Below are 24,269 nucleotides of genomic sequence, written 5' to 3'. Positions count from 1 at the left end.
TCACATCTTCTCCCGCATTTATTGTTTGTAGATTTTTTGATGATGGCCATTCAGACTGGTGTGAGGTGATACCTCATTGTAGTTCTGATTTGCATTTCTCTAATAATTACTGATGTTGAACATCTTTTAATGTGCCTCTTGGCCACCTGTATGTCTTCTTTGGAGAAATGTCTATTTAGGTCTTCCACCCATTTTTTGATTGGGTTGTTTGTTTTTTTGATATTCAGTTCCATGAGCTGTTTGTATATTTTGCAGATTAATCATTTGTCTGTTGCTTCATTTGCAAATATTTTCTCCCATTCTGAGCATTGTCTTTTTGTCTTGTTTATGGTTTCCTTTGCTGTGCAAAAAGCTTTTAAGTTTAATTAGGTCCCATTTGTTTATTTTTGGTTTTATTTTCATTACTCTAGGAGGTGGGTCAAAAAAGATCTTGCTGTGGTTTATGTCAAAGAGTGTTCTGCCTATGTTTCCTCTAAGAGTTTTATAGTGTCCAGACTTACATTTAGGTCTTTAATCCATTTCGAGTTTATTTTTGTGTATGGTGTTTGGGAGTGTTCTAATTTCATTCTTTTACATGTAGCTGTCCAGTTTTTCCAGCACTGCTTATTGAAGAGGCTGTCTTTTCTCCAAGTATATTTTTGCTTCTTTTGTCATAGATTAGGTGACCATAGGTGTGTAGGTTTATCTGTGGGATTTCTATCCTGTTCCACTGATCTATATTTCTGTCTTTGTGCCAGTATCATACTATCTTGATTACTGAGCTTTTTAGTATAGTCTGAAGTCAGGGAGCCTGATTCCTCCAGCTCCATTTTTCTTTCTCAAGATTGCTTTGGCTAGTCAGGGTCTTTTCTGTTTCCATACAAATTGTAAAATTTTTGTTCTAATTCTGTGAAGAATGCCATTGGTAATTTGATAGTGATTGCACTGAATCTGTAGATTGCTTTGGGTAGTAGAGTCATTTTCACAATGTTGATTCTTCCAATCCAAGAACATGGTATATTTCTCCATCTGTCTGTGTCATCTTTGATTTTTTTCAACAGTGTTTTAAAGTTTTGTGAGTACAGGTCTTTTGCCTCCTTAGGTAGGTTTATTCCTAGATATTTTATTTTTTTGTTGCAATAGTAAATGGGATTGTTTCATTAATTCCTATTTCTGATCTTTCGTTGTTAGTGTATAAGAATGTGAGAGTTTTCTGTGCATTAATTTTGTATCCTGCAACTTTACCAAATTCATTGATTAGCTCTAGTAGTTTTCTGGTGGTATCTTCTTTTCTATGTATAGTATCATGTCATCTGCAAACAGTGACAGTTTTACTTCTTTTCTGATTTGGATTCCTTTCATTTCTTTTTCTTCTCTGATTGCTGTGTCTAGGACTTCCAAAACTATGTTGAACAAGAGTGGCGAGAGTGGACATCCTTGTCTTGTTCCTGATCTTAGAGGAAATGCTTTCAGTTTTTCACCATTGAGAATGATGTTGGCTGTGGGTTTGCCATATATGGCCTTTATTACGTTGAGGTAGGGTCTCTCTATGCCCACTTTCTGGAGAGTTTTTATTGTAAATGGTGTTGAATTTTGTCAAAAGCTTTTTCTGCTTCAATCGATCTGATCATATGGTTTTTATTCTTTAATCTATTAATATGGTGTATCACATTGATTGATTTGCGTATATTGAAGAATCTTTGCATTCCTGGGATAAATCTCACTTGATCATGGTGTATGATCCTTTTAATGTGTTGTTGGATTCTGTTTGCTAATATTTTGTTGAGGATATTTGCCTCTATGTTCATCAGTGATATTGGTCTGTAATTTTCTTTTTTGTGTTATTTGTGTGTGGTTTTGGTATCAGGGTGATGATGACCTCCCTCTGCAATTTTTTGGAAGAGTTTGAGAAGGATAGGTGTTAGCTCTTCTCTAAATGTTTGATAGAATTCACCTGTGAAGCCATCTGGTCCTGGACTTTTGTTGTTGGAAGGTTTTTAATTACAGTTTGAAATTCATTACTTGTGGTTCGTCTGTTTATATTTTCTAATTCTTACTTGTTCAGACTTGGAAGGTTGTACCTTTCCAAGAATTTGTCCATTTCTTCCAGGTTGTCCATTCTACTGGCATGTAGTTGCTTGTAGTAGTCTCTTATGATCCTTTGTATTTCTGCAGTGTCAGTTATAATTTCTCCTTTTTCATTTCTAGTTTTATTGATTTGAGTCCTCTCCCTTTTTTTCTTGATGAGTCTGGCTAAATGTTTATCAATTTTGTTTATCTTCTCAAAGAACCAACTTTTAGTTTTACTGATCTTTGCTCTTGTTTTCATTTCTATTTCATTTATTTCTGCTCTGATATTTATGATTTCTTTCCTTCTGCTAACTTTGGGTTTTCTTTGTTCTTCTTTCTCTAGTTGGTTTAGGTATAAGGTTAGATGTTTACCTGAGATTTTTTTGTTTCTTGAGGTGAGATTGAATTGCTTTAAACTTCCCTCTTAGAACTGCTTTTGCTGCATCCCATAGGTTTTGGGTCATCGTGTTTTCATTGTCATTTGTTTCTATGGATTTTTAAATTTCCTCTTTTATTTGCTCAGTGATCTCTTGGTTATTTAACAACACACTGTTTAACCTCCATGCGTTTGTGTTTTTTACAGTTTTTTTGTTTTTGTAATTGATTTCTAATCTCAGAGTTGTGGTCAGAAAAGATGCTTGATATGATTTCAATTTTCTTAATTTTTCTGAGGCTTGATTCATGATGCTAGATGTGATCTATCCTGAAGAATATTCCATGTGCACTTGAGAAGAAAGTGTATCCTGCCACTTTGGGTGAAATGTCCTATAAATATCAATTAAATCTATCTGGTCTATTGTGTCATTTAAAACTTGTGTTTTCTTATTTATTTTCTGTCTAGATGATCTGTCCATTGGTGTAAGTGGGTTAACACCCCCCACTAATATTGTGTTACTGTTGAATTCCCCTTTTATGGCTGTTAGCATTTGCCTTATGTATTAAGGTGCTCCTATGTTGGGTGCATAAATATTTATAATTGTTATATCTTCTTTTTGGATTGATCTCTTGATCATTATGTAGTGCCCTTCCTTACCTCTTGTAACAGTCTTTATTTTAAAGTCTATTTTATCTGATATGAGTATTGCTACTCCAGCTTTCTTTTGATTTCCATTTTCATGGAGTATCTTTTTCCATCCCCTCACTTTCAGTCTTTATGTGTCCCTAAATCTGAAGTGGGTCTCTTGTAGACAGCATATATATGGGTTTTGTTTTTGTATCCATTCCACCAGTCCATTGGAGCATTTAATCCATTTACATTCAAGGTAATTACCAATATGTATGTTCCTATTACCATTTTGTTAATTGTTTTGGGTTTGTTTCTGTGGGTCTTTTTCTTCTCTTGTGTTTAGCAGTTGTTGTAAAGCTGGTTTGGTGGTGCTGAATTCTCTTAGCTTTTGCTTGTCTGTGAAACTTTTGATTTCTCTGCCAAATCTGAATGAGATCCTTGCTGGGTAGAGTAATCTTGGTTGTAGGTTTTCCTTCTCAATACTTTAAATATATCCTGCCACTCTCTTCTGGTCTGCAAAGTTTCTGCTGAAAAATCTGCTGATAACCTTAGAGGGATTACCTTGAATATTTTTTCCTCTTGCTGCTTTTATTTTTACTTTTTAGAGGTTAATGATTTTTATTTTTTTTTGGTTGTGTTGGGTCTTCATTGCTGTGCGTGGGCTTTTGTTGCAGTGTGCAGGCTTCTCATTGGGGTGGCTTCTCTTGTTGTGGAGTGTGGGCTCTAGGCATGTGGGCTTCAGTAGTTGTGGCATGTGGGCTCCGTAATTGTGGCTCACAGGCTCTAGAGCACAGGCTCAGTTGTTGTGGTGCAGGGGCTTAGTTGCTCTGCGGCATGTGGGACTTGCCTGGATTGAGCCTGTGTCCCCTGCATTGGCAGGCGGACTCTTAACCACTGCACCACCAAAGAAGTCTCCCTTGCTGCTTTTAATATTTTTTCTTTGAAATTAATTTTTGTTAGTTTTAATAATATGTGTCTTGGTGTGTTTCTCCTAGGGTTTATCCTGTGTGGGACTCTCTGTGCTTCCTGGACTTGGGTGGCTATTTCCTTTCTCATGTTAGGGAAGTTTTTTACTACAATCTCTTCAAATATTTTCTCATACCCTTTTTCTTTCTTTTCTTCTTCTGGGACCCCTATAATTCGAATGTTGTGCATTTAATGTTGTCCCAGAAGTCTCTGAGACTGTCCTCAATTCTTTTCATTCTTTTTTTCTTTATTCTGTTCCTCGGCAGTTATTTCCACCCTTCTATCTTCCAGCTCACTTATTCATTCTTCTACCTCAGTTATTCTATCATTGATTCCTTCTAGTGTATGTTTCATTTCAGTTATTGTGTTGTTCATCACTGTTTGTTCTTTAGTTCTTCTAGGTCTTTATTAAACATTTCTTGTATTTTCTTGATCCATGCCTCCATTCTATTTCCGAGATTTTGGATCATCTTTACTATCATTACTCTGAATTCTTTTTCAGGTAGGTTGCCTATTTCCTGTTCATTTATTTGGTCTTGGTAAGTTTTTACCTTGCTCCTTCATCTGTAACATATTTTTTTGTTGTCTCATTTTTTGATGGGTGGGGCTGTGTTCCTGTCTGACTGGTTGTTTGGCCTGAGGCTTACAGCACTGGAGTTTGCAGGCAGTTGGGTAGAGCTGGGTCTTGGTGCTGAGATTAGGACCTCTGGGAGACCTCACTCTGATGAATATTCCTTGGGGTCTGAGGTTCTCTGTTAGTCCAGTGGTTTGGACTCAGTGCTCCCACCACAGGAGTTCAGGCCCGACCCCTGGTCTGGTAGCTTGGGGGTTCCTCCTGTCCCCTTAGGGGTTTGGGGTCCCCCACCAGTGCCTATTAGGTACCCTAGTTGTGAGGAGATGTGAACTCCATGTCCTCCTACTCCACCATCTTGCGTCCACCCTTGCCTCTGGCTTATTTCATTTAGCATAATGTCCTCCAGTGTTGCAACCTCTAATGTTGCAAATGAAGGATTTCCTTCTTTTTCTAAAAGCTGAATAATATCCCTTTGTATATATATACCATTTGTTTTTTATCCATTCATCTGTTGATAGACACTTAGGTTATTTTCATATCTAGGCTACTAGAAATGATGCTGCAGTGAACATGGTGGTGCAGATATCTCTTCAAGATATCGATTTTATTTTCTTTGGATATATACCCAGAAGTGGGATTGCTGGATTATATGGTAGTTCTCTTTTAAATTCTTTTTTGAGGAAACTCCATACTGTTTTCCATAACAGCTGTATACCAATTTACATTCCCACCAACAGTATATGTTTCTGTTATCCACAGTCACACCAACACTTGTTATCTCTTGACTTTTTATAATAAAACCATTCTAAGAGGTGTGAGGTGATATCTCATTGTGGTTTTGATTCACATTTCCTTGTGATTAGTGATGTTGAGCATCTTTTCATATACCTGATGGCTATTGTCTGTAGTGGTAGTAGTTGTTGTTTATTTTTGCTTTTGTTGCCTATGCTTTTGGTATCAAATCCAAAAATTCATCGCCAAGACCAATGTCAATGAGTTTTCTTCTAGGAGTTTTACAATTTCAGGGCTAACATTTAAGTCCTAAATCCACTTTGAGTTGATTTTTGTGTCCAGTGTAAAACAAGGGGCCAATTTTATTCTTTTGCATATGGATATTCAATTTTCCCAAGATCATTTATTGAAGAGACAATCCTTGCCCATTGTATATTCTTGGTGATTCTGTCAAAGATTAGTTGATCATCATATATGAGTGGGTTTATTTCTGGGCTCTGAATTCTGTCCCACAAGTCTGTCTGGTTTTTTTTTTTTTTTTTTTTCTGGAATCATACTGTTTTGATTTCTATATTTTTAAAATATAGTTTGATATCAGGAAGTGTAATGCCTCCAGCTTTGTTCTTCTTGCTTGAGATTTCTTTAGCTATTTGGGATCTTGTGGTTCCATATAAAATTAGGACTTTTTTTTCTCTTTCTGTGGAATACACCACTGGAATTTTGATAGGGGTTGCATTGAATCTGTAGATTGCTATGAATATTTTAACAATATTAATTATTCCAATCCAGGAACATTGGATATCCTTCTATTTATTCCTGTCTTTTTCAGTTTCTTTAATCAATGTTCTATAGTTTTCAGTGTACAGATCTTTCATCTCTTTGGTTAAATTTATTTTTAAGTATTTTACTCTTTTAAATGCTATTGAATATGGAAATATTTTCTTAATTTCATTTTTAGATAGTTTGTTTTTGGTGTATAGAAACACAACTAACTTTTGTATGTTGATTTTGTATCCTGAAACTTAAATGAACTTGTTTATTAGTTTTAGCAGTTTTGTGTGTGTGTGTGTGTGTTTGTGTGTGTGTGTGTGTGTAATCTTTAGTGTTTTCTATATATATATAATCATGTTAGTTGCAAACAGAGGCCATCTTACTTCTTCCTTTCCTATTTGGATGCCTCTAATTTCTTTTTCTTGCCTAATTGCTCTGGATAGGACTTCCAGTACTATGTTGAATAGTAGTGGTGATAGTAACATCCTTGTCTTGTTGAGTATGATGTTAGCTGTGGGCTTGTCATATATAACTTTTATTATGTTGACAGCTTTTTTTTTTAATCATGAAATGTTGTTGAATTTTGTCACGTGATTTTCCTGCATCTATTGAGATTACTATATGATATTTATCCTTCATTCTGTTAATGTGGTATATCACATTGATTTGCATATATTGGACCATCCTTGCAACCCAGGGATAAATCCCATTTGATCATGGTATATGATCTTTTGAATTCAGTTGAATTTGATTTGCCAGTATTTTGTTGAGGATTTTTACATCTATGTTCAGAGATATTGGCCTATAATTTTCTTTTCTTGCAGTGTCCTTATCTGCCTTCAGTATCAGGGTAATGCTGACCTTGTAAAATGAGTCTGGAAGTGTTCTTTCCTTTTCAATTTTTGGGAAAAGTTTGAGAAGGATTGGTATTAATTCATTAAATCTTTGGGAGAATTCACCAGTGAAGCCACCTGGTCCTGGACTTTTCTTTGTTGGGAGATTTTTGAATACTGATTCAATCGTCTTACTTTTTATTGTCTGTTCAGATTTTCTATTTCTTCATGATTCAGTCTTGGTAGATTGCATGTCTCTAGGAATTTATCTATTTCTTCTAGGTTATCCAATTTGTTGGGGGTATAATTGTTCATACTAGTCTCTCATGATCCTTTGTATTTCAGTGGTATCAGTTGTAATGTCTCCTCATTCATTTCTGATTTATTTATTTGAGTCTTCTGTTTTTTTCCTTAGTATAGCTAAGTGTTTGTCAATATTGTTTATTTTTTCAAAAAGCAAGCTCACTTTTGATTTTTCTATGGTTTTTCTAGTCCATTGTTTACTTCTGCTCTGAACTTTGTTATTTTGTTCTTTATGCTAACTTTGGTCTTATTATATTCTTTTTATTCTAGTTCCTTGAGGTGTAAAGTTAGATTATTTGAGATATTTCTTTTTCTTAATGTAGGTGTTTATCAATATAAACTTCCCCCTTAGAGCTGCATTGCATCCCATAAGTTTTGATATGTTGTGTTTCCATTTTTTGTTTGTTTCAAGATATTTTTTTAATTTCTCTTTTGATTTCTTCTTTGACCAGTGGTTGCTCAGGTATGTGTTGTTGAATTTTCACATATCTGTGAATTTTCCAGGTTTCTTTATCTTACTGATGTCTAGTTTCTTACTATTGTGGTTATAAAAAATACTATAATTTCGATCTTTTAAATTTGTTATGACTTGTTTTGTGACCTAACATATGATCTACCCTGGAGAATATTTCATGTGCACTTAAGAATGTGTACTTTGCTGCTGTTGGATGGAATGTTTTGTATTTGTCTGTTAGGCAGATTTGATCTATAGTGTAGTTCAAGTCCAATGTTTCTTTAATGATTTTCTGTCTGGGTGTTTTACCCATTGTTGCAATAGGGTATTGGAGTCCCCTACTATTATTGTATTTCTGTCTACTCCCTTCAGATCTGTTAATATTTGCTTTATATATTTTGGTGCTCTGATGTTGGGTTCATGTATATTTCCAATTGTTATATCCTCTTAATGAATTCACCCCTTTGTCACTGTATAATGACATTATTTGTCTTTTGTTACAGTCTTTGTCTTAAAGTCTGTTTTGTCTGCTATAAGTAAGTATAGCTACCCCTGTTCTTTTTTGGTTTCTATTGCCTAGAATACCTTTTTCCATCCCTTCACTTTCAGCATATGTGTGCTTTAAAGCTGAAGTGAGTCTCTTGTAAGAGCATATAGTTGGGTCTTATTTTTTATTTATTCAGCCACTCATTGTTTTTTTGATTGGGGAATTATATATATATATATATAATATATCTATAATCATATATTTAAAGTATAGTTGATGTACAATATTATATAAGTTACAGGTGTACAATATAGTGATTCACAATTTTAAAGGTTATACTCCATTTATAGTTCTTATAAAATATTATATTTCTATTTAAAGTAATTATTGATAGGTAAGGACTATTGCCATCTTTTCCATTATTTTCTAGCTTTTTTGTCGTTCTTTCATTCTTTTTTTTTTTTGTGTGTGATACACAGGCCTCTCACTGTTGTGGCCTCTCCTGTTGCAGAGCACAGGCTCTGGACGTGCAGGCCCAGTGGCCATGGCTCACGGGCCCAGCTGCTCCGCAGCATGTGGGATCCTCCTGGACTGGGGCATGAACCTGTGTCCCCTGCATTGGCAGGTGGACTCTCAACCACTGCACCACCAGGGAAGCCCTCATTCTTTCATTCTTTTCTTCCTCTCTTACTGTCTTTCTTTGTGATTTGGTGATTTTTTTTTTTTTTTGCAGTGTTATGCTTGGATTTCTTTCTCTTTAACCTTTGTGTTATCTACTACAGGTTTATTCTTTGTAGTTACCAGGAGGCTTACAGAAAACATCTTATAACAACCTATCTTAAGGTGATAAGAACACATATAAAAACTCTACCTACAGTGGGCCATGATGCAGACCATGGGCTCCCATCTGGGTCTCCTTTTTGCAGTCCCCAGGGTGGGGAAGGGAAGTCCTAGAGGTGCATGGCCCATGGGATGGTGTCAGGCCATCCCTGACCTCCCAAATTGCAGCTCTGTGTCACCCCTTGAAGGTTTGCCTTTGGAGAATCACACAGGTGTGCCCAGCAAGGCATCTGTGCTGATCTTTCTTCCCACTACTCACTTCTTCTGGGTCCTTTGTGGGTGCAGGGAAGGTGGGGGTGTCTATCCTGGAGTGGGGTGGCTTGGAAATGATGTTGTCATACTCTGGATCTTTCTGGCCCCTAGGTCAGAGAAATGGGGGATTTCCAGCATTTTAAGACAGCAAAACCAAAGCATCTCCATGGCCATCCCTCTGCCTTCATTTAACTCTGGGATTGTGAGCATTTCCTGGGTGTGAGTCTGGGAGCCAGCTATGTGCATGCTGTTGGGCTCACATGTTACTGTCTGTACATTGTTGATGCCCAATTTATCTGGCTCATGAATCTATTAAACATGCAAAAATAACCCATCTCTAAATATTAATACACTTCTTATATATCTAACACATAACACCTGAGTATTGGCAATTTTCCCCAATTAAACATTATTTAAATTTTATTGAATCCTACTTATAAACAATTAAAATCGAAGTCTAAAATACAGACCACCTTCAGTGCTTTGAACATGTTAACAGTCGAGTGCTGTACTCACTATAAAACTGTGATCCAAATGCTACCTACTGCCTTAGATTCACCTTTTTCTTCCTTGTTCTGCACTAACCTTCTTCTTATTCATATTCATAGTTCTTCCTATGGTTTCTGAGCCTTTCTAGGGTTGCAACGTATGAGTTCTGCACTCTAATATGGGAGAAGGGGGTTTCCTTACACCACCAAGTAATTCTCTGACACCAGCTGGAGGTCTTACAATTCAATTCAAATCTGACACTATCTACCAAGAGATAGCATCAGATTCCTAAAAGACTGCCATCCCCTTGCCCCTGACACACATTTCAGATGCCAATCGCAAGTCCAGGTCATCACCTGCGCTTTTAACCGACTGGCTGTAGATTGGAGGTTCCAATGAGCCCCACCTTGGGTTTGACTGATTTGGTAGAGTGGCTCACAAAACTCAGAGAAGCATATTACTTACTAGATTATCAGTTTATTATAAAAGTATGTAACTCAAGAACAGCCAGGTGGAAGAAATGTATAGGGCAAGGCACAGGGAAAGAGTGTGGAGCTTCCATGCCCTCTCTGGGTGCACCCACCCTCCCCAAACTTCCATATGTTCACCAACCCAGAAGCTCTTCAACTCTGTCCTTTTGGGTTTTTATGGAGACTTCATTACAAAGGTATGATTGATTAAATCATGGGTCATTCCTGATTAATTCAAACTGTAGCCCTTCTCCCCTCCCTGTAGGTCAGGAGGTGGGACTGAAAATTCCAACTCTCTAATCACATCGATCACATGGTTGGTTCTCCTGGCAACCAGTCCCTACCCTTAGGTGCATCCAAAGGTCACTCATTAACATAAAAAAAGACACCTTTATCCCTCTTATCACATAGGAAATTCCAAGGGTTTTAGGAACTCTGTGCCAGAAACTGAGACAAAGATTAAATACACATTTCTTATTATAAATCACATCACAGGATGCTATTTCCAGACCCCAGTGAGAAAAGATCTCAGATGCTGATAATGGAGGACCTGGGCTGTGGATAATTCCCTTGGGCAGGGCTTCTGGCAGCTCCTCCCAAGGTGACTGCACAAGCTTCATGAAGCGTTTGCTCACTGAATCTGTAGGACATTTCAAGCTCAAGCTTTTCATGAAGCTTTGTGTTTTTTGTAGTCCACCTCCCAAAGTGAGGCATTCTTTAACTGCCATTTGTCCCACCCACAGGCTATGATGATCTGCTCTGCTAGCATCATGAGAAACACATCTTGTTCACATCTTCCAGAAAGGACAACTTGAGGTTCCTTTCCAGGCAGAAGGGTGAGAGTGCAGGCCCCTCTCCTCTTGGATCTGCCCACCACTTACGGCAGACCCTGTTTCTAGCTGGTCATCAAGGGCAATAGTCATCTCCTTTCAAGATGACTTTTCCTGAGTTTGTGTTTTCCTCTTACACAGATTTAAAAAATGTTTTTTATTATTATTATTTTTTATTTTCAAAAACAACTTTATTCATGACACATATTAAATAAAAAACTCCCACCCCCTGGAAATGAGCTAAAAAAATAAACAAAATCCACCTCCCACCTCCCTGTCCCCACTTCCTCCCATTCCCTCCAAATAAAAGGGAAAAAAAGGTAAAGGAAAACAAAACAAAAAACTGAAAAACAAAAAACACCCCCAAATCCCCCAAAACAAGGTAGTGCATTTCCCCAGGGGAAAGGGGAATTTACACTGGAGCTGCTGGGAGCAGATCAGAGATCTTCCGGCTACAGAAACCTGCAAAGAAAGACACTCAAAACAGAAAAAGAAACACAAAAGGAAACAAAATAGATCACCAGGCAATCTGGAGGGGCAGGGAGCCAGAAAAGAGGGGTGGGGTGGGTGGTAGACCTGGCAGGACAGGAACAGGCAGGAGGGGACTGTGAAAGCTAGGGAGAAGATGGAGGGAAGGTAACAAGCAGAACAGTTTGGTGTCCTTGCAGAGCCCTGGGTAAAAAAACCCCTCCTACCACCCATGCCCACCTACCCTTGAGCAGCCCGCAAGGGAGCAAAGGGGGACAGGGAAACAGGGGGAGCAGCTTGCGCGGTTGAGACGTGTCCATGGCGAATCCCCAGAGTGAATGAGCAGCCCCCTGCCCCACTCCCTGGGCCTTCCCTTACTCCCCAAAGCAGGTCCCTCCTCAGCAGTTAGTTATGGGATTCTCCCCCCTTCCACAGTATATCTTTTTTTTTTTTTAATATTTTTTTCCATCAAGGTCATCTTCTGTTTTTTCTTTTCTTTTAATTCTTTTTTTTTTTCTCCTTCTTTCCTCTTTTTTTCCTCTCTCTCCTCCTAATACACACTTTTTTTAGTGGGGGGAATACCATGATGTTGCTCTAGCCCGGCCCCTGTAGACACGACCCTGGGGCCTGCTGTTAAAACCAATGTAGAATCGAGAGCGGGAACTGTTGTAGTTGGTGGTCTGGGCACAGTATCGGGCTCGCGGGAAACCTCCAGTCTGTTGTGCTGATGCCTGGTCTGTTGGTTCGTTTTGGGATCACCTTGATTTGTCTTCCTCTAAATAAGGACTCATCTAAGGCCAAGGAAGTCCTCACTGACTCTTTGTCTGAGAACTCTATATATGCAAACCCTTTGGGATGGCCACTAAATTAGTCACATAGTATAGTAACACGGTTGACTGAACCACAGCCATTAAAGTGTGCTTCCAGCTCTTCTGCTGTTGCACCATAGTCCACATTGCCAACATAGATGGAACGGGCATCAGCCTCCATCTTCTCCTCAATGGACATGATCACTGGGCCAGCATTGCCTGGAGGTGGACTCATATTCATCTTCTTCTCTACCTCGTTCTGTAGCTCCTTTAGCTTCTCAGCTTCTTCCTCCCTCTCCCTGACTCCAGCTTTGATCGCTTCCAGCTCCAGGTCCTCAGTGGTGCCGTCCCCCGGGTCACCCTCGACCAGTCCCGGCTCCTCCTCCTCCTCCTGGCTGCCGGGGGCTCCCGAGCCAGGCCCAGGGCCCGGAGCTCCCGGGGCGGGGGGCACGGGGCCGGGCGGCTCCTCTTCAGGCTCGGGCTCTAGCAGCAGCTCCTCAGGCTCCAGTTCCTCAGACTCCAAGCCGTTCCTGCGACCCCCGGGGCCCCCTCCCCGGCCTCCCCACCGGCCCCGGGCACAAGATGGTGCCGCCGCCCCGGCCGGAGCCCCGACCGCCCGCAGACCGCGCTGCTGCGGCCGCCGCTGCCGCTCAAAAAAATGTTTTACAAGCTAATATTCTACACTTACTAGAAGGAGCCAATACCGGTTTATATAATACTTGTCTTTAAAAGTGCTCATAAATTATACGTATCTTTTAAATTACAGCTACAATTTACATGCTGTAAATAACTTCTTTTTTTGGTATTGTAACAGGGAAGAGCTAAATTGGACTCCATGTTGGATCTGTTTCTTTGACTTTAACCTTTGCTTTTCGTTGCTTTTGTTATTATAATCATACGTAATGGCGTGCCTCAGGGAACCCTGCTGCTTCTGGCAGAATGTTAAACTAAAGTGCCTCTCTTCAGCTCACAGGGAGACAATCTGACCCTGCCCACCTGTGAATGGCTGCCAGAAAGAAGAAATTAACACATCCCCTCACTGAGGCTGGTCCTTCCGGGAGATGTTTTGCTAGACTGATGGCCCTTTTTACTTTACTTCCCCACTGCCTCTCCCTCTCTGATTCTGTAAAAGAAACTGGCATCCAGACCCTGATAAGATGGTTTTTGGGGGCCCTAGCCCTCCATCTCTCAGACTGCTGGCTTTCTGAATAAAGTCGTCTTCTTTGCCTCAACACCTTGTCTCTGATTTACTGGCCTGTCGTGCGGCAAGCAGAGCAAGCTTGGACTCGGTAACAAATTTGGCTTAGCCAGTCAGGAGCCTTGTGGCTCATGGCTAGCTGGCCCCAGTCAAGGAATATTGGGGCAAGACCCTAGCAGCTGCCAGGTCCATTTGTCCTGAGGATCTTCACTTCAAAGTACCCTGAAGCGACACCAGCTACCCCAGCGCTTGGCAGTTGAAGCAAGGAACCAACAAACTTCTAGGAGTCGTCGGACTCAGTTTGATTTTGGACGGTAAGTCGCTCTGGCGTGCACACTGGGAACATATTCCCCCCTCAATTTGGGCTTTTCCTTTACGGGACAAGCCAGTTTGGTCGGGGTACCCTGTTGGAGAGGGGAATTGTTGTTGGACTCTACCTGATTTTGGGAACTGGTTCACTGGGAACTAGTTCGTCGGTTTTGGTCTTGGTTTTCTTTTGGTTTTGTGTGCATTGATGCTAGAATTTGTTTGTGCTTTTTGTGTTGGAATTTGTCTGCGTCTTTCATGTTTTGGTGTTATCAAACTTATCAAAAAGGGAAATACTCCATCTATCCTGAAGGATAGCCCTTTGGGGCATATATTAGATAAATGGGCAAAACATAGCTATGAGCCTATGACTAAGAAAGACATGATATACTATTGTAATAGGGTATGGACCCAATATATGTTAGGATCAGAAGAACGACGGGCCCCTGAATGGCTCACTCAATTATCATACGATCTGGCAGTTAGAAGTGTTTTGCAAAAGAGCAGGGAAAAGAGGTCAGATTCCATATGTAGAAGCATTTATGCTATTGCATCAGGAAGAAGGAGTCAGAGGACTGCCACCTTATGGTACAACGGTCTGAAAGGAAACCCAAGGGAGAACCTGTTCTACAAGGGGAAGGGGGGGAGAAACGAGAGTGGGGACATATTATTCCAGTGCTTAAACACCCGCTGTGGCCCATCCAGCTACCCCACTGGCCGAGCAGGCTGCATGCACTGGCAGTTGTTCCAACTGCCCCACCCTATGGCGCCAACATATTCACCCCTTTCACTACCTCTTGCTTCCCCCACTCATGGGGATTGAATAGCAGTTTCTATGGTAACCCCGGTGGCAGAGGGACCTGGTTTAGTATCACCATCTAAGACCCGACAGGGCACCCAATTTGGACTGAGAGCAACTTCCGCAGCAAGGCAATTTCCCTTGCGCTGATACCCTGTAGGAGTCTGTAATGCAAATGGCCAGCCAGCTGGGCTCCTATGGATGCAGAATCCATTCCCGACTTAGGATTTGCTTAACTGGAAAAACCATAACCCTGCTTACTGAGAGGACCCACTCCATATGGCTGAACTTTTCACCTCAATATTTGCCACTTACCATCCCACTTGGGCAGACATTCACACTCTTATGAATATAATGACTACTGAGGATGAAAGGAGGATGGTAAAGAGGAAGTGCACCAGCTCCATTTAGTGGATCCAAATGGAACGCCAGAAGCAAATTTGGCAGTCCCTATTGCTGAGCCTCACTGGGATCCTAATAATGGGGGCATGCCACTTCTAGAACACTACAGGGGATGTATTTTAGTGGGTCTTCAAAAGGGGGTATCTAGACAAAAGAGCTTAAACAAGATTCAGGAGATAAAACAAAAGCCAAATGAGGATCTATCAGAGTTCCTGGAAAGGATTTATCAAGCTTATAAGCGCTACATGGATGCAGACCCCGAGACCCCTGAGAATGTATGACTTTCATTGGGCAAAGCACCCCAGATATTAGGAAAAAATTACAGAAGTTAGATGGTGTATTTGGAATGAACCCTTCTCAATTAGTAGCTGTTGCTTTTAAAGTATTCAACAACAGGGAACAATGACAAAAGCAAGAAGATGCAAAACGGAATGTACCTTTTCTGGCAGCAGCATTGAATTACCAGAAGGTGAGTAACCTAAAGGAAGGTAAGACACCACTGGGGAAGGAGCAATGTGCTTACTGCAAGGAGGAAGGGCATTGGAAAAGAAAATGCCCTTGATGAAAGAATAATAGAAGACAGGAGCCTCTCATATGGTAGAAAGAGAGGAGCAATCTGATAATGAATGAAGAGGTCCTTGGACCTGAGGCGTCTGATTCTAATTTCCCCACAAGACCCCTGGGTAACATTGACAGTGGGGAACAAGTTGATTGACTTTCTAATAGATATGGGTGTCACATATTCTGTGGTAAACACCAAGGTGGCACAGAAAACATCTCAGTCTATCTTGGTCATGGGAGTTTCTGGAGAAGTAGAGAACCATTTGTTTCTATAAGCTCTAGAATGCCAACTGGGGGACATAGCTTCTTATATATGCCAGAGTGTCCAATTCCCCTTCTGCGACAAGATCTCCTTTGTAAATTAAACACTCAAGTAACCTTTTCGCCAGAACAGCTTGACATCAGGGTCCCACCGGAGCACACTTTAAGCCTACAAATGGTACTTATGGAAACCCCAGAGAAGGAGACAGGGCTTTTTCCCACAGAGGTCTACGAAAAGGTAAGGCTGGAAGTGTGGGCTGATGGCACTCCGGGGAAGGCCAAAGACACCTAATCTAAAACAATATCCTTTGAAACAAAAGGCTCAAAAGGGAATTCAGGGCTTCCCTGGTGGCGCAGTGGTTGGGAGTCTGCCTGCCGATGCAGGGGACACGGGTTCGTGCCCCAGTCCGGGAAGATCCCACATGCTGCGGAGCGGCTAGGCCTGTGAGCCATGGCCGCTGAGCCTGCGCGTCCGGAGCCCGTGCTCCGCAACCGGAGAGGCCACAACAGTGAGAGGCCCGCGTACCGCAAAAAAAAAAAAAAAGGGAATTCAGCCAATCCTGGAGAAGTTTTTGAAAACAGGACTGATTAGACCTTGCAGGTCCCCATATAACACCCTTATCTTTCCGGTCAAAAAGCCAAACTCAGCAGAGTATCGCTTTGTCCAAGACTTGAGGGCTATTAATGAAGTAGTCCAAGACTTACACCCTGTGCTGCCTAATCCATACACTCTGCTCACAACTATTCTGGGAGAATACGGCTGGTTCTCAGTCTTGGACTTGAAAGATGCTTTTTTCTGCATTCTTATTGTAGAAGAATCACAGCAGCTATTTGCTGTTGAATGGCAAGACCCAGAAACGCAGGTAGTCCAACAGTATTGTTGGACAGTCCTGACTCAAGGAGTTAAGAATTCCCCTACCTTGTTTGGGGAGACGTTGTCTAGAGACCTTAGAGACTTAATATTGGACGAAGGACTCTTGCTCCAATATGTGGACGACTTGCACATAGTGAGCCCTACATACGATAAATGTCTACAAAATACTATCAGAACCCTGAACTATTTGGCTAATTGTGGATATAAGGTCTCCCAGAAAAAGGCCCGGATATGCAAACAGCAAGTCACGTATCTGGGCTTTGTCCTCTCTCAAGGACAGCAGGATCTTTTGCCTGACAGAAAGCAGGCAATTGCAGGCTTAGGAGCATCCAAGACCCACAGACAACTGAGAGGCTTTCTGGGAATGGCAGGGTTCTGTCGGATTTGGATCCCAAGCAATGGGCTCATCGTAAAGCCCCTCTATGAGGCACTGAAGGGACATGATCTTGAGCCCCTTACTTGGACTAAAGAGTGCCAAACAGCCTTTGAAACGATAAAAACGAAGTTAGTCTCAGCCCTGGCTTTGGGACTACCAGACTTAAAGAAACCTTTCAAACTGTATGTACATGAGAGACAAGGCATAAGCTTTGGGGTGTTAATTCAAACTCTGAGGAATATCCCCCGACCTGTTGCTTACTTCTCAAAACAACTAGAACAGACTATTAAGGGGTGGCCTCCTGGCCTTCAAGCTGTAACAGCTACTTGTGACAGATTTCAGGAAGCTGAGAAGTTTACTCTAGGGCAACCCACCACTGTGTATGTTCCTCACCATGTCCTTTCTTTGCTGGAACAGAAAGGGGCCTATTGGCTGACTTTTGGGAGAATGGGAAAGTACCAAGCCGTTCTCCTGGACAATCCCAACGTAAGACTTCAAGTCACTTCAGCCCTAAATCCAGCCACATTGCTCCTGATTGATGCTGCACAATCCCCAGAGCATGACTGCCTACACGTCATTGAGCTAGTGTACTCTAGCAGACCAGACTTAATGGACCTACCCTTGGCTGAGCCAGATATGGAATTGTTCACCGATGGAAGCAGCTTCATGGACAAAGGTAGGCGACATGACGGGTATATAACCACAAGCCAGGTGGTAACACTTAAAAGGATTGTTGAAGCAAAAGCCCTGCCCCCGGGGAGCTCAGCTCAGAAGGCAGAAATCATTGCTCTGACAAGAGCCCTGCTCCTCGCTAAAGGGAAGCGAGTAAATATATACAGACTCCCGCTATGCATTTTCTGTGGTGCATGCTCAGGGGGCGATCTGGAAAGGAAGGAGGCTTCTCACTTCAAACAATAAAGGCACAAAACATGCTTCTGAAATCCTGTCACTATTAGAAGCAGTCCATAATCCCTCACAAGTGGCCGTAATGCACTGCCCAGGCCACCAGAAGGGTGAGACTCACACAATAAAGGGCACCTGGTTAGCTGACCAAGCTGCAAAGAAAGCAGCAAAGAAAGGTAATTATCAAGCCATGATAGGGTCACTTCTTCCGCAGATTGACTTGTCAAAATATCAGCCAGTGTATTCAGAAAAGAACAGGAGAGGGCCAAGGAGTGGGGTTTCACTCTTGACCGTAACTCACCTGGCTGGAAATGTAATGCACTAGGAACTGTTTTGATTCCTGAGGCCCTCTTGGACACTGTGCTGAAGCACATTCATGACAGTACCCATTATGGGAGAGATGCCACCTGCAATGGATTTAAAATTATATAATGGGAACTCACCTACAAAAGACCATCCAGCGAGTCACTCGGAATTGTATGATTTGTGCTAAAAATAACCCTAAAACTGTTGTCAGACCTCCCCAGATGGGGCCCCAGCACAGAGCGACCTGCCTCACAGAGGACTGGCAAATAGACTTTACTCAAATACCTTAAATTGAGGGAAACTTCAGATACCTGTTGGTGTGTGTGGACACTTTTTCAGGATGGGTGGAAGCATATCCCACCCAGACAGAAAAAGCCTCCCAAGTGGTTAAAGTCCTCCTTAAGGAAATTATTCCCCAGTTTGGACTACCTAACACCCTCCAGAGTGATAATGGACCTGCTTTTGTCTCTAGCATAACCCAATAAGTGGCTAAAGCACTGCAAATTAATAGGAAGTTACATTCATCCTGGAGACCACAATCAACAGGAAAATCTGAGAAAATGAATCATACGTTGAAAAGGAGCATTGCTGACATATGTCAAGAGGCTAATATAACTTAGGATAAGGCATTGCCAGTTACCCTGTTATGGATCAGAGTGGCTTCCAGAAGCAGGGTTAAATTAAGCCCCTATGAAATATTGTATGGTAGGCCATTCTAGGTGTCTGCCCGGGCAGGGGAATCTGTAAATGCTCTGAAAGACATAGCTGTTGCTAATTATGTTAAAGCTTTGGGCACTATACTAACCTCTGTTCATGAGTTTGCTTCCAGCAGATCTGCCTATCCAACTGAGGTAGCTTTGCATCCTTTCTGACCCAGAGATCGAGTCCTCCTTAAAACCTGGAGAGAACAAGGGCCTGAGCACCAGCTGACTGCAAGGTGGACAGGACCACATGTGGTATTACTCACCATGCATTAATCTGTCAAATTGGCTGGGATAAAACCTTGGATTCATCATATTTGGATTAAAGCTGCACCACCATCATCAGAAGACGACCCAACTCCTGAGAGGCTTGGAGAGCAGTGGGTTTGTGAACCCTTAGAAGACTAAAGGTTGCTCTTCAAAAAGGATGTGTTGAGATTGCAATTTCCTTATAGATGGAGAAGGATGGGTCCATCTACTTGTTTAATCCTGTTCTACTGAATAGCACAGCATCAGGTCCAAATAATTGAGAATTGTACTATTTACTAAAAATTCTAAGAATTATCCCCTGCCCAGTGCTGATGAATTCCATTCCACGATCACCCATCACTGCCCCTACACAGCAGGAAGTAGCTAAGAGTGGTCATTACCCCTTATCCTACAAGATTGTGGAATGGACATTGACAGTGGGGAATTGTAACTGGGAAGAGCTAAATCGGACTCCATGTTGGATCTGTTTCTTTGACTTTAACTTTGCTTTTCGTTGCTTTTGTTATTATAATCATACCCTGCCTCAGGGAAGCCTGCCCCTCTGCCAGAATGTTAAACTAAAGTGCCTCTGTTCAGCTCACAGGGAGACAATCTGATCCTGCCCACCTGTGAATGGCTGCAAGAAAGAAGAAATTAACACATCCCTTCACTGAGGCTGGTCCCCCCAGGAGATGTTTCGCAAGGCTGATGGCCCTTTTTACTTTACTTCCCCACTGCCTCTCGCTCTCTGATTCTATAAAAGAAACTGGCATCCAGACCCTGATAAGATGGTTTTTGGGGACCCTAGCCCACCATCTTCTTAGTCTGCCAGCTTTCCAAATAAAGTTGTCTTCCTTGCCTCAACAGCTCATCTCCGACTTGTTGGCTTGTCGCGTGGTGAGCAGAGCAAGCTTGGACTTAGTAACAGTATCATTCCAACTTTTTACAACTTGTGTTGCAGGAAGTGGGACCCCTTCTGGGGCCCAAGAGTGGGCTCTTGTCTAACACTCGGAAATGAATTGTCCGAGGAGACATGTGCTGACAAAGCAAAAGACTTTATTGGGAAGGGGTGCCTGGGCAGAGAGCAGCAGGGTAAGGAAACCCAGGAGAACTAATCTGCCATGTGGCTCACAGTCTCAGGTTTTATGGTAATGGGGTTAGTTTCTGGGTTGTCTCTTGCCACTTTGCTTGGCCCACAGTCTGACTCAGGGTTCTTCCTGGTGGCGCTCACATCTCAGCCAAGATGGATTCCAGAAAGAAGGATTCTGGGAGATTGGTAGGACATATGGACTGGTATCTCCTTCCTCCTTTCAGCCCCTCCCATATTCTCCTGGTTTTTGGTGGCAGCACCATGTTCCTTATCAGGACCTCCTGTTGCAAGACAGCTGACGCAAGTGGTTATCACTGTGCCTGGTCAAGGTGGGTGGTTTTGGTCAATGCTTCCCTAACACGTACTATTCAGTTAACTAGTTAACATATCACCACAACTCAGCCTGAGTGAGCCCCTCCCTTTAAGGTGGACCCCTTTGTCCTTTGAATACTACCCCTGAAATCCTTGGATATCCAGCTTGCCTCAAGTCCATTCTATTTAAATAGTGTGTGTATGCTTTTGTGTGTGTGTTTGTATGTTCATGTGTTTGTGTGTCTGTGCGTATGTGTGTGAGTGTGTGCAGACATGGAATCAGCTGCCTTCCAAAGAGCCCTGCTTCATTTTGGTGGAGAAGTGCAGTAGGTCCAGATCTAAGAGCTAGAGGCGTATGTGAGAATGGTGATGTATGAAAGGGCTACTATATAAGTCACTTTTAATGACAGAGCTCCAAAATGTTTTTGACGATTTTATATACTAGTTTTGATTTACTTTTTAAATAAGTAACACTCATGATTTAAAAAGCCCATCCTAGCTATCTGACTCACCTCTCAAGGCAACCAAGTGTCCCAAATCTTGGTCTCACAGCTGAAGGCTGTGATATCACATGGATGTTCCCAGTTTCACAAATTATTGTGCTGTTCCCCCATGCCTTACCTTTCTTTTAGGATGAGCCTTTTTTGCCCATTTAGACCTCTCCTGCCTGTCCCTTTTCTCGAGAAGCTCTCAGTCTGGGGAAGACAGCAAGGCAGAGTGGACAGCACCGTGGAGCCTGGTGCCAAGGGCGTGATACCCACGTATGAGTTTGCTGGGGGGGGGTGGGCATGGGACGTCGGCATCCTGTATCAAGCAGGATGGCCAGGTGAACTTGGGTAACAAACCACAAGGTTCACTTCTTGCTCTTGCTCTGTGTCCATGGCGGGGTGTTGGGGCACTCTGAGTCACCTCTCCAGGACTCAGGCTGATTGAACAATGACCAACTATAGCTGCAGGTCCTGGAGACAGAGTGGGGAGCACCCTGGAGGGTCTCACACAGATAATGCAGTGCTCTCACACCAGGTGATGGGCACTCCTTCCACTCACCCCATGCCCTGTTTGCCAGAACTAGTCACATGGTCTCTCCTGAAGGCTGGGGGTGGAAGATGCAGCCAGATCACAGGCCCAGAAGATTGGGGAGCATTGGTGATTGCCTTGAGGATGACACAGACCATGGATGGCAAAGTGGAAATTTATTTTATTTTATTTGTGTGCCTATTCATTACTCCTATTTCATTTTTTAAAGTATGTGCTCCCAACAGGACTCCTAAACATTCCTATTGCCTTCTTTTTTTTTTTTTTGCGGTACGTGGGCCTCTCAGTGTTGTGGCCTCTCCCGTTGCGGAGCACAGGCTCCGGACGCGCAGGCTCAGCAGCCATGGCTCACGGGCCCAGCCGCTCCGCGGCATGTGGGATCTTCCCGGAGTGGGGCATGAACCCATGTCCCCTGCATCGGCAGGCGGACTCTCAACCACTGTGCCACCAGGGAAGCCCTCCTATTGCCTTCTTAACATCCATACACCAGCTTTCATCTATTGTGATGTGTGTTACACCTTAATTCTCAAATAAAGGTGTTAGGAGAAGTCTTCTTGATACTTCAGAAAAAAACAGATTTATTCTTAAAGTTGGGCTGTTTCACAGGAACAGAACCACTTGTGTTTCCCTTAAGCAGTTCGCAGAGAGGACTTTTGTGTCCCCCTGGGTGAGGGTCCTGGGTACCCATCCCAGGTAGGGGACATGGTAATCGTGACTGGGGGGCAGGGAGGGAGTCTTGGCCCTAGGTCAGGAGTGGGGCTGGACTGTCACATACTTATCTCTCTTGGTCCCGAACCAAACCTGACGGAGGGTAAGACCTGTCATGGCCATGTCACGGAGTAGGAAACAGAGCCACAGGGGAGGGGTAGCTTGCCTGGGGTAGAAGGTTTAAACTTGCAGGATGCCACAGCCTTAGTTTTGGCGTTTGGACAACTAGGATGAAGCCCCAGACCCACCTCTGTAACTGTGGTTGCTCCAGGGACAAGATCTACAGGCCATACCCAACGCTCACGATGCAGAAGTAAGCTCTCAGGCTTGTCTGGCCACAGAATGTTCCAGTCCCTTGTTGCTCAGGTCCCTCTGCCCAAAGTTGAACAGATGCTTGTTAGGACCAGCTCCAGGTCATTACCTGTTAGGTCTCAGGGCTGTGTTTCGGCTAGTGGAAAATGTACCTGAAAGTTTATGAATTGCATTTGGCTCCTAGTAACAGAGAGCTGGAAAATATTTTCTTAAACAAGAAAGTACTTTCCTTGTCTAGGAGGTGACAAGGAGCCTGAAGGGAGGCAGCCAGGGCTGGCGTGGAGGGCTGCCTCTCTATCACTCTCCCAGGCCCTCCCTGCACCCCCAGGGGAGCCCTGCCCTCTTGCTCCAGCAAGGACCAGGGAGGCAGGGGCAGGGTCAAAGAGGCTCCTGATGAGTCAGCCCTTTGATGGACCTTCCCCAAGCCCTACTCAGGCATCTCCACACTGTCCCTGGCTGAGCTCAGTCCCAGGGCCACCGCTCCCTGTAAGGGAGGCTGGGAGCTGATGCACCAACAAAAGCAGGGTCTGTTACTGAGCAGAAGTGGGTGCAGTGAGCAGTTTCTGTGATTCTCCAAGTGCTGTTATAACTAATACACCCCCTCCATTTCCCTTTGACTGCTCCATTCTGCAAAGGGTGGGAAACAGTGTCAGGTACTAAGGGATGCAGAGAACTTGAGGCCCCAGGCCCTGACATGCTGGAAGATGTGGATCCTTCCAGGGCAGGATTTCCATGTTTCCTGGTTTTCCTGAGCCTTGGGGGAGTTTGCGTGTCACCTCGCATCCCCTTTGGGGCTCACTGAATGCTTTTTGCAGGATGTACTCCCAGCCTCGAAGGCGCTGTGTAGGGAGGTGGGGTCTGGTGTGCTCCCCCCGCCCCCCTGCCACGAGGCAGGGTCCTTGCAGAGACTCTGCAGGTCTGAGCAATCGGTGGTGCTGGAAGGTGGTGGTGGTGCAGCTGGTAACCAGTCATCAGAAAGGCTGCTGCTTCCCAGGTGCAGGGCAGGAAGAGGCTGGGCTGCCCTCCGCTAGGGGAGGAGTCTGACCTGCAACTGGGCTGGATGTGCTCTTGGCAAGAGTGGAATGGGGTCAGAGCCCACTGATCTTGGTCAACTGTCCCCAGCCCATCATGCCTGTCCCTCTGCCCGGCCCTCAGCCCAGAACTCTGCCTGCATCCGCAAGACAGCCAGGGTGAGTTCTGGTTCAGCCATGGCCCCGGGGTCAGAAGGACATGACAGACTGTTGGCCCTGCCCCTGGAACCTGACCCCCTCGATGGGATCAGGTGCCTCCACGGAGGAGAGGGGACATAAGGGGGCTTCCCATTACCTCTTGACACCAAAGCCAAGGTGTGCCCTTCCTGGGTCCAGCCTGGCTTAGCCTTCCTAAGAAGGCTATTTTACAATTCAAACAGTGCCGAGGAAGGTATAAAGTAAAAATAAAGGGCTTACTCCTCAGTTCTCCTCCCCAGGGGCAACAAATGTCTACCTGATTCCTGGGCATCCTCAAGGATATTTTCCCTGTGCATGCACATATAGCTGTACAA

The 24,269-nt window shown here is 43.3% G+C and overlaps 1 pseudogene; it reads right to left on the bottom strand.

Moving 5' to 3' along the window:
* Positions 1 to 11,209: 11,209 nt before the first annotated feature.
* LOC101287469 (polyadenylate-binding protein 2-like) lies at positions 11,210 to 23,936 on the bottom strand (annotated as a pseudogene).
* Positions 23,937 to 24,269: the final 333 nt, after the last annotated feature.

The sequence above is a fragment of the Orcinus orca genome, chromosome 2, assembly GCF_937001465.1.
Source record: "Orcinus orca chromosome 2, mOrcOrc1.1, whole genome shotgun sequence".
Classification (NCBI taxonomy): Eukaryota; Metazoa; Chordata; class Mammalia; order Artiodactyla; family Delphinidae; genus Orcinus; species Orcinus orca.
Note: the sequence above shows the minus strand (reverse complement) of the source record. Positions and strands in the feature narration are given on the sequence as shown.